General features: G+C 39.3%; 1 protein-coding gene across 1 annotated transcript in view; it reads right to left on the bottom strand.

Annotated features, from left to right (window-relative positions):
• Positions 1–10,596, bottom strand: part of FER (FER tyrosine kinase) — a 387,502-nt gene that overhangs the window by 22,227 nt on the left and 354,679 nt on the right. The gene's annotated exons all lie outside the window — the stretch shown is intronic.

Consider the following 10,596-nt stretch of genomic DNA (forward strand, 5'->3'; position numbering starts at 1 on the left):
AGGGTCTCCTACTCTGCCGCTATCTATTCCTCTCCCTCTTTTTGTTTCTTAAGGAAGACCTGTATTGCTATGAATTTCCCTCTTAGAAATACTTTTGCTGCATCTCAAAGATTTTGAACCACTGTGTTTTCATTTGTCTCCATGTATTTTTTTATTTTCTCTTTTTTTTAAAAAAAGATTTTATTTATTTATTAGAGAGAGCACAAGCAAGGAGAGCAGCAGGCAGAGGGAGCAGCAGGCTCCCCACTGAGCAGGGAGCCCAATGCAGGACTCTACCCCAGGACCCTGGGATCATGACCTGAGCTGAAGGCAGATGCTTAATCAGCTGAGTCACCCAGGCATCCCTTTACTTCCTCTTTGATTTCTTCATTGAATCATTGCTTGGTTAGTGGCATGTTGTTCAGCCTCTATGTGTTTGTGCTTTTTCCAGTTATTTTCTTGTAATTGATTTCTAGTTTGATACTGTTATGATCAGAAAAAATGTATGATATGATATGTCTTCTTAAATTTACTGAGACCTATTTTATGGCCTAATGTGATCTCATCTGGGGAATGTTTCATATGCGTTTGAAAAGAATGTGTATTCTGTTGTTTTTGGATGGAATGTTCTGTATATATCTATTAAGTCCATCTGGTCTATTGTGTCATTCAAAGACACTGTTTCCTTATTGATTTTCTGCCTGGATGATCTCTCCGTTGATGTGAGTAAGGTGTTAAAGTCCCCTATTATTATTTTATTAGTGTCAATTTCTCTCCTTATGTCTGTTACTATTTGCTTTATGTATTTAAGCATTCCAATATTGAGTGTATAGATATTTACAACTGTTATATCCTCTTAATCCGGTTATCATTATGTATTGCCCTTCTTTATCTCTTGCTACAGTCTTTGTTTTAAAGTCTGTTTTGTCTTATATGAATATTGCCCTTTCCTTTCATAATTTTCTTCTAATTATGTTTTCTTCTCCACTTAAAGAAGTCCCTTTAACATTTCTTGTAAGATCAGTTAAGTGGTGATTAACTCCTTTAACTTCTGTTTGGGAAACTCTTTATTTCTCCTTTAATTCTGAAAAATAACCTTGCCAGGTAGAGTATTCTTTGTTGTAGTTTTTTTCCTTTCAGCACTTTGAATATCATGATGCCATTTTCTTCTGGCCTTTCTCTTCTCCTTCTGGAACCCCAATGTGAATGTTTCTTCACTTGATGTTAAGATCAAGGTTATGATCCCTTAACCTGATTTTAAAAATTCTTTTTACTTTTTGCTTTCCTGCTTGAATGCTTTCTATTACCCTGTTTTCCAGATTGCTGATCTGTTCTTCTTCATCCTCAAATCTAATATTGATTGCCTCTAGTGTATTTTTCATTTTGGTTATTGTATTCTTCAACTCTGATGAGTTCTGTTTTACTTTTTCTATCTTTTAGTAAGTTCTCATAAAGTTCATCCATTCTCCTCCAGTCTGGTGAGCATCTTTATGGCATTACTTTGAACTATTTGTCAAGTAGACAGAGTATCTCCATTTCATTTAGTTCTTTTTCTGAGGTTTTGTTCTGTCCTTCATTTGGAGCATCTTCCTCTGTCTCCTCATTTTGCTTATTTTTCTGTGTTTGTTTCTATGAATGAGGCAAAACTGCTGCATCTCCTAAACTTGAGAAAATGGCCTTGTGTATGGTCATCCCCTGTGAAGACTATCTGTGCCTGGTGACTTTGGCTGGCTGGCTGGAGCTGTGACTAATACAGGCTGGGGTTCCTGGGCACTCTATACTGGGCTTCCCTGATGGGATGGCTGGAGCAGAAGTGGGTATGGGCCAGAGCAATCCTGGACAGTCTGTGCAGAGGGTGCCCTGGCAGGAGAGCTAAAGCTGAAGTGAACATGGGCTAGGGTTGTCCTGGGGCTCTCCATAGAGATGTCACCTTTGCAGGAGAGCTGAGGCTAAAGTGGGTGCAGTCCCGGGGTGTTAAGTGCAGGCAAAGAGCACTTGGTGGGGTGGCTGACAGAGATGCATGAGCCTGGGTGCTCTATGCAGGATGCATCCTGGTAGGGTGGCTGGAGCCAGGGCAAGGTGTGGGCTGGGTGGGTCCCAGAGCACTCTGCAACAGGAGTGCCCTAGCAAGTCATCTGGAGCCAAAGTCATGTGGGCCCAGTGTCTTTCAGGGTAAGTTGCACCTGTGTCACCTTGGCGAGAACAGCTAGTGATGTAATGGGCACTGATCAGGCATGTCCTGGTGTGTGCTGTGCTGGGTGGGGCTGCCTTGGTAGGATGGCTTGGGTTGGTGTGGGCTAGAGGTTCAGGGTTCACTGAGGAGGTAGGTTGGCTTTCAAGGTGCAGGGGAATGTAAAACATGACACTTGCCAGCCCCTCTGATTTGGAGAGAGTTCCAGCAGCTCCCCTGTTGTTTCGTAGAGTTCTAGAGCTGGATCTTTTATATTCTAGTTGCTTTTTAAAACCATGGCTTTTTTTTCCTCCCAGTACCACAGGGCATCTGGGGCATGTATGTCATTGTAGTTTTCCTGATGATAAATGATGTTGAGCATCTTTTCATGTACTTATTGGCGATCTCTATGTCTTCTTTGGAAAACTGTCCAAATTTGCCTATTTCTTAATTGAATTATATATTTTTTTGATATTGAGTTGTATGAATTATTTTGGGTATTATTAACCCTTCATCAGATACATGATTTGCAAATACTTTCTCCCATTTAGTAGGTTCTCTTTTCATTTTGTTGATCCTTTCCTTTGCTGTGCAGAAAGCTGTAGCTTGATGTAGTCCTACTGGTTTATTAAAGTAGAAAACCTTTGCTTTTGGTGTCAGATCCAAAAAATTATCTCCAAGAGCAAGTCAAGGAAATTACTGCCTATGTTTACTTCTAGGAATTTTGTGGTTCTGAGTCTTCTGTTAAAGTCTTGAATCCATTTTGAATTAATTTTTGTTTATGGTATAAGATAGTGGCCCAGTTTCATTCTTTTGCACGTGACTCTAGTTTTCCCAGCACCATTTATTGAAGAACCTGTCCTCTCCTTATTGTATATTCTTGGCTCCTCTGTTGTAAACTGATTGACCATATATACGTTGGTTTATTTCTGGGCTCTCCTGTTTCATTGATCTTTGTACCTATTTTTACTCCAATACCCTACTGTTTACCCTAGCTTTTTAGTAGAGTTTGACATCAGACAGCACAATGCCTCCAGCTTTGTTCTTTCTCAAGATTGCCTTGGTTATTCAGTCTTTCGTGGTTCCATACAAATTTTAGAATTGTTTGTTGTATTTCTTTCAAAAACGCATTAAATCTGTAGATTGCTTTGGGTAGTATAGGCATTTAACAATATTCTCCTAATCCAGAAGCATGGAATATCTTTCCATTTATTTGTATTGTCATCATTTTCTTTCATTAATTTCTTTCAGTGTCTGAGTACAAGTTTTTCACCTCCTAAGTTAAATTTGTTCATAGGTATTTTATCCTTTTTGATGCAGTTGTAAATGGGACTGTTTTCTTAATTTCTCTTTCTGATAGTTCATTTCAATGTATAAAAATGCAACAGATTTTTGTATAGTGTACCCTGCAACTTTACTGAATTCATTAATTAGTTCTAACTGTTTATTGGTAGAGTCTTTAGTGTTTCTATATATAACAATGTCATCTGCAGAGAGTGATAATTTTACTTTTTCTTTTCCAGTTGGCATGCTTTTTATTTTACCCTTACCTAACTGCTCTGGCTACGACTTCCAATACTATGTTGAATAAAAGTGGTGAGAGTGGGAATCCTTGTCTTATTCCTGGTCTTAGAAAAGCTTTCAGCTTTTCACTGTTGAGTATAACAATAGCTCAAGCTGTGGGCTTGTGTCATATATGGCCTGTATTATGCTCAGATATGTTCTTTCTATACCCAATTTGTTGAGATTTTTATCACAAATGGATGTTGAATTTTGTCAAATGCTTTTTCTGCATCTATTGAGATGATAATTTTTATCCTTCCTTTTGTTAATGTGGCATATCTCATTGACTTGTGAAGGTTAAAATATTCTTGCATCCCTGGAATAAATCCCACTTGAATATGGTGTATAACCTCTTAATGTATTGTTGAATTCGATTTGCTAAAATTTTGTTGAATTTTGCAGCTATGTTCATAAGGGATAATGGCCTGTAATCTTCTCTTCTGGTGGTGTCCTTGTCTGGTTTGGTATCAGGGTGATGCTGACCTGGTAAAATGACTTTGGAAGTATTTCCTCCTCTTCTATTTTTTGGAAGAGTTTTAAAGACGAATTAATGCCAATCTTTCTCCATGTTTGGTAGAATTCACCAGTGAGATCATGTGGTCCTGGACTTTGTTAGTTTTTGTTTACTAGTAAGGAAACTGAATCATTAATCAGTTTGTTCAGATTTTCTATTTCTTCATAATTCAGTCTTGGTAAGTTGTACATTTTTAGGAATTTATCTATTCTAGTTTGTCCATGAGTTATGGCATACTGTTGTTCATAGTAGTCTTTTATGACCCTTTGTATTTCGGTGGTACTGGTGTAATATCTCCTCTTTCATTTCTTGTTTTGAGTCCTCTTTTTTCTTGGTAAGTCTAGCTAAAGGTTTGTCAATTTTATTTTTTTCAGAGAACCAGCTCTTTGTTCACCATTCTTTTTTTTTAAAGATTTTTTTTTTTTTTTATTAGAGAATGAGAGAGAGAGAGTGAACATGAGAGGTGAGAGGGTCAGAGGGAGAAGCAGACTCCCTGCCGAGCAGGGAGCCCGATGCGGGACTCGATCCCAGGACTCCAGGATCATGACCTGAGCCGAAGGCAGTTGCTTTACCAACTGAGCCACCCAGGCGCCCCGGTTCACCATTCTTTTTATTGTCTTTTTAGTCTCTATTTCATATATTTCTGCTCTGAGCTTTGTTATTTCTTTCCTTCTACTAACTTTGGGCTTCATTTCTTCTTCTTTCTCTAACTACTTGATGAATAATGTTAATTTGAGATTTTTCTCTTTATTTATTGCTATGAACTTCTCTCTTAGAACTGCTTTTGCTTCATCTCATAAATTTTGGTCCATTTTGATTTGTCTCAAGGTTTTTTAAAAGATTTTATTTATTTATTCAAGAGAGAGAGCACACATGAGCAGATTGAAAGGGAGAGGCAGAGAATCCCAAGCAGACTCCATGCTGAGGGAGGAGTCCCATGCGGGACCCAATCTCACGACCCTGAGATCATGACCTGAGCTGAAACGAATCGGACACTTAACTGACTGAGCCACCCAGGCACTCCTTAAGGCATTTTTTGATTGCTCTTTTGATTTCTTCTTTAACCAATCGGTTTTTCGGTAGGATGTTGTTTAATCTCCCAATAACTGTGAAATTTCATACTATTGTGGTCAGAAAAGATGCTTGATGTGATTTCGATCTTCTTAAATTTATTAAGACTTGTTTTGTGGCCTAAGATATGATCTGTCCTGGAGAATGTTCCATGTGCACTTGAGAAGGATGTGTATTTTGGTGCTTTTGGATGAGATGTTCTGTATATATCTATGCAGTCCATCTGGTCCAATGTGTCATTTAAGGTCTGTATTTCCTTATTGATTTTTCTGTCTGGATGATCTATCCATGGATATAAGTGGTATATTCAACTCTTCTACATTATTGCTATTTATTTCTCCCTTTAGGTATGTTAATATTTGCTTTATATGTTTAAGTGAGCCTCTGTTGGCTGCATAAGTATTTACAAATGTTATATACTCTTGTTATATTGGCCACTTTATCATTATGTGATGCCCTTCTTTGTCCTTGATTACAGTCTTAAAATCTATTTGGTATGATACAAGCATAGCTACCTTAGCTTTCTTTTGATTTCCATTTGCATGAAATATCTTTTCCTGTCCCTTCACTTTGAGTCTGTGTATGTCCTTACATCTGCAGTGAGTTTCTTGTAGGCAGCCTATAGATGAGTCCTGTTTTTGTTTTTTATCCATTCAGCCAGTCTATGTCTTTTGGTTGGAGAATTTAGATCATTTACATGTAAAGCAGTTGTTGATAGATACGTACTTATTGCCAGTTTAATTGCTTCCCAGCTCTTTGTAGTTTTTCTCTGTTCATTTCTTCTTCTCTTGCTCTTTTCCTTTGTGGTTTGATGACTTTCTTTAGTGGTATGTTTAAATTTCTTTTCTAATGATCTTTTGTGTATCTACTATAGAGTTTTGCTTTGTGGTTACCATGAGGGTTACATAAAACAACCTATATTTATAACACTCTATTTTAAATTGATAAAAACTTAAGTATGAATGGATTCTAAAACTCTACAAATTTACTCTCCCTCACAACATTTGGTTTTTGATGTTACAGTTTACATTTTTATTTTCTGTATCCCTTAACTAATTATTATAGTTATTTTTACTACTTTTGTCTTTTAACCTTCATACTAGCTTTGTAAATGATTAATCTATCCTCACTATATATTTACCTTTATCAATGAGATTTATACTTTCATGTGTTTTCTCGTTACTAATGAGCACCTTTTCTTTTCAGCTTAGAGAAGTCCTTTTAACATTCTTGTAAGGCTGGCTTAGTGGTGATGAACTCCTTAACTTTTGCTTATCTGGAGAACTCTTTGTATCTCCTTCAATTCTAAATGGTAACTTTGCCAAGTAGAGTATTCTTGGTTGCAAGTGTTCTACTTTCAGCCTCTGAATATATGGAGCTACTCGCTTCTGGCCTGCAAACGTTCTCTAAAAAATTTGCTCATAGTCTTATGGGGGTTCCTTTGTATGTGACAATTTGCTTTTCTCTTGCTGCTTTTAAGATTCTTTTCTTCTCTTTAACCTTTGACATTTTAATTATAATGTGTCTTGGTGTGAGTCTCTTCGAGTTCATTTTACTTGGAACTCAATGGGCCTCCTAGATCTGGATGTGTTTCTTTCCCTAAATTAGGTAAGTTTAAAACCATTATTTCTTCAAATAAGTTTTCTGTCCCTTACTCTCCCCTCTTCTTTCTCTGGGACTTCTATAATGCAAATGTTAGTCTGCTTCATGGTGTCCTATAAGTCCCTTGAATTATCTTCACTTTTTAAAAAAATTTTTTGCTGCTCTGATTGGGTGAGTTCACCGATCCTTGCTTTTTCATCTAGTTTGTTGGTAAACCCCTCTAGAGTATTTTTTTTTTAGCTCAATTATTTCATTTTTCAGCTCTGTGACTTCTATTTGGTACTGTTAGATTTTCTATCTCTTCATTGAAGTTCTTACCATGTTCATCCATTCTTCTCCTGAGTTTGGTAAGCATCTTTATGATCATTACTTTGAAGTCTTTATCAGGTAAATCATTTATCTCTGCTTCACTAAAATTTTATTTTCCTGAAGGTTTCTTTTGTTCTTTCAATTGGAACATATTTCAGTGTTTCTTCACTTTGCTTGACTCTGTTGGTTTTTATGCATTTGAGGAACAGGCACGTCTCCCAGTCTTGAAGAAGTACCCTCATGTATTACATGAATGTCTTCATTTAGCCTTGCCCTAGCTCTTTCAAACCTTTGTGATTGCCCATGCAGACTATTTTAAATAGCTCACAGTAGTGGAGGGTGCTCCTAGACCTATCGTGTCCAAAAGAATCTCAGCATTGAAATTGAGTTTGATTTGCAGCCAGACCCTAACTACTGGCTAAGGTCCCAGAGTCCTGTGGGACTACAAGTGTAAGCCCCACTGACCACTAGAGCCAGCTGATCTGGACTTATCCTCTGGGCAGCAGTTGTAAAAATTGGGGCCCTAGATGAGTGCATAAGCTCCTTTCTGGGAGATACCAAGGAGGTGTAATGAGGCAGAGGGAGAGTGCAAAGATGGTGGCTACCAATCTACATTACCTCAGCCTCTAGATGTGTGCCAAACCTGAAGACTTCCCCTCAGTCTGAAGCTCCCAACAGGCAAATAGGCTTCTTTCATAGTTGGCTGTTGGTGCAGTGCCTTGGGGAATTCTGGCTTGCCAAGAACTCTCTTTCTGATTGTTACAGTCCTCTGGGACTCAGGAATTTGAGTGTGCCTTGATCACCAGAGCCAGATCAAGGGGGCATTCACTGGATGGCAGCCCCTAAAACTGGGACAACAGGTGGGTTTAAGAGCTCTCTTCTGAGAGATACTGGTGCTCTGGAATACAGCAGGGACAGAGTATGAAGATTAATCCTTTCCAGAGACATTAGAGGGCAGGCATATAGTCAGGTCTTAGATGTGTGTTCAATTAGAAGCCTGCACCTCTGGCTGTAGCTATGATGATAAGCCAATAGGCCTCTTTCACAGAAAGAGCTGTTGGGCCTACTGCCTCTTACTGTGTCCTAGGAGTATAGCTGTTTAAGAACTTTTTCTCCATTGGTTACGGTCCTGTGGGATCTGTGAAAGTAAGCCCTGCTGACCACCCAGAGCCAGGTGATATAGAGGTGTCCCCGGGTAGAATCTGCTAAAACCTAAGCACCTGACAAGGGTATTAACTCCTTTCTGGGAGATTATGGCAAGTGAAGTAGAGGAAGAGTACAGAGATGGTGTCCACTGGCCTTTGTTCCTGGACAGAACCTCCACAGGCCTGTAGTTGGGTGCCATACAAGAAGTCTGCCCTCAGGCCTGGACAAGCTAGTAAAGAAAGACTATGGGTATGTTGCTGTCTGTCAGGGCACTGGGGTGGTAGCCTGTCAAGAACTGTGTCTCTGTTACAGTCATATGGTACACAGGACTGCAAGCCCCCTGGCATCCAGAACCTGATGATCCAGAACCTGTGGTAGCTGCAAAAACTAGGCTACTAGATATGTGTAAAAGCTCCCCGCTGAGAGATAATGGTGCTCTGGGGTGCAGCAGAAGGAGAATGTGAAAATGGCATCTGCCAGCTTCCATCCCTGGAAAGTATCCCCAGCAGACCCGTAGATGTGTATTAAATAAGATGCCTCTCAGGCTGATGTTTTAAGACTAGCAAAGGAGCTTCTTTCACATAGCCTGTCCATTGGCTGCTTCTGCTCTGGGCCCTAGGGCAGGTGATTCCAAGCATGGGGCCTTTTAAGAATTGTTTTTACGTTCCCTGTAGTCTTGTGGGTTATATGAATGTGAGCCTTGTTGGTTTTCAAAGGTAGATGTTTTGGGAGCTCACCTCTTAGGTGCAGGTCTTAAATGCTGGGATGCCTGAAGTGGGGGACTTAAACCCTTTGCTCTTCAGGGGGAAGCTCTGGGTTTTTAGTTCCCTCCTCATGATGGTTCTCCGTGCTGGGGGTGGAGTCTGTGGTGAGATTGTGTCTTAGCCTCTCTTACCTGCTGTGGTAGGGTTTTTTTCTTTTCTTGTTTGAATAATATGTAGCACTTGCTTAGCTAGTTTTTAGGGTTTTTTTGAGAAAATTGTTCCATAGACTTGGTGTGTCTATGAGAGGAGGTGTGAGTTTGGGATCTTCCTACATCATCATGTTGAACCAGAACCTTGCTGGATAATTTTAATGGGCTAAGAGCAACTTATACTTGTATGGAATTTTGCTACTTCTCCATCTCATTTGATCTTAACAATACCCTTATATGGAAAAGGCACTATCTTCTCAATTGAAAATTAGGTGTAGATAAGTAGATGACTTGCCAAGGTCATGCAACTAATGACATAACTGGTGGGAAATCTGGCCCTGATGATTGATCCAGGACTCTTTTCACTATAAATCCTGCCTCCTCATTTCAGAGGACTTAGTCATGAGAGGCTAATTAGAGGATGCATCAGCCCAAAATTCTTAGGTGACAAATGAAAAAATGTCTTTTAATTTTCTTTTTTAGGCTACTCCTCATCAGCTAAGAAATAATCTATTTGCCCTTTACAAACACAGTCCTCTGGTAACAGCTATATTGCGCACAGTAGCAATATATGCTGAAAAGACTATCAAGTATGCTGCCATTTCCTGTTTAAAAAGTGGGGGAGGGGATATATACGCAATTATGTGTTGTGTGGCTGGAGTTGGGTAGGAGAAGAGCTTACATGTCATTGTAGGCTCTTTACTATAGCTTGGTTTAAAAAATTAAATGACAGGGGCACCTGGGTGGCTCAGTCATTAAGCGTCTGCCTTCGGCTCAGGTCATGATCCCGGGGTCCTGGGATCAAGCCCCGCATCGGGCTCCCTGTTCAGCAGGAAGCCTGCTTCTCCCTCTCCCACTCCCCTTGCTTGTGTTCCCTCTGTCTCGCTGTCAAATAAATAAAATCTTAAAAAAAAATTAGGGGCGTCTGCCTTTGGCTCGGGTCATGATCCCGGGGTTCTGGGATCGAGCCCCACATCGGGCTCCCTGCGCTGCGGGAAGCCTGCTTCTCCCTCTCCCTCTGCCCCTGCTTGTGTTCCCTCTCTGTCAAATAAATAAATAAAATCTTTATTAAAAAAAAAAATCTCCTTCCCAATTAATCTCCATTGCAGTTAAATGATTTTCAAAATTGCAATAAGTGAAAACTTTTCACTTTTAAAGTGAAAAAAAAAGTTTTAAAAAATGATTCTTTTTAAAGTGTAGCTGTGGCTCTGGACCATTGCTTTTGAATGTCTTATAAATGGTACGATAACCTCATCTAATATTAGGTTTTAAAATATTGTCAAGTGTATAGTTTCTCACTCTAAAAGTTAACATGGTTTCTTAGCATTT

Source organism: Leptonychotes weddellii, chromosome 7 (assembly GCF_054177405.1).
Source record: "Leptonychotes weddellii isolate Sample4059 chromosome 7, ASM5417740v2, whole genome shotgun sequence".
Taxonomy (NCBI): Eukaryota; Metazoa; Chordata; class Mammalia; order Carnivora; family Phocidae; genus Leptonychotes; species Leptonychotes weddellii.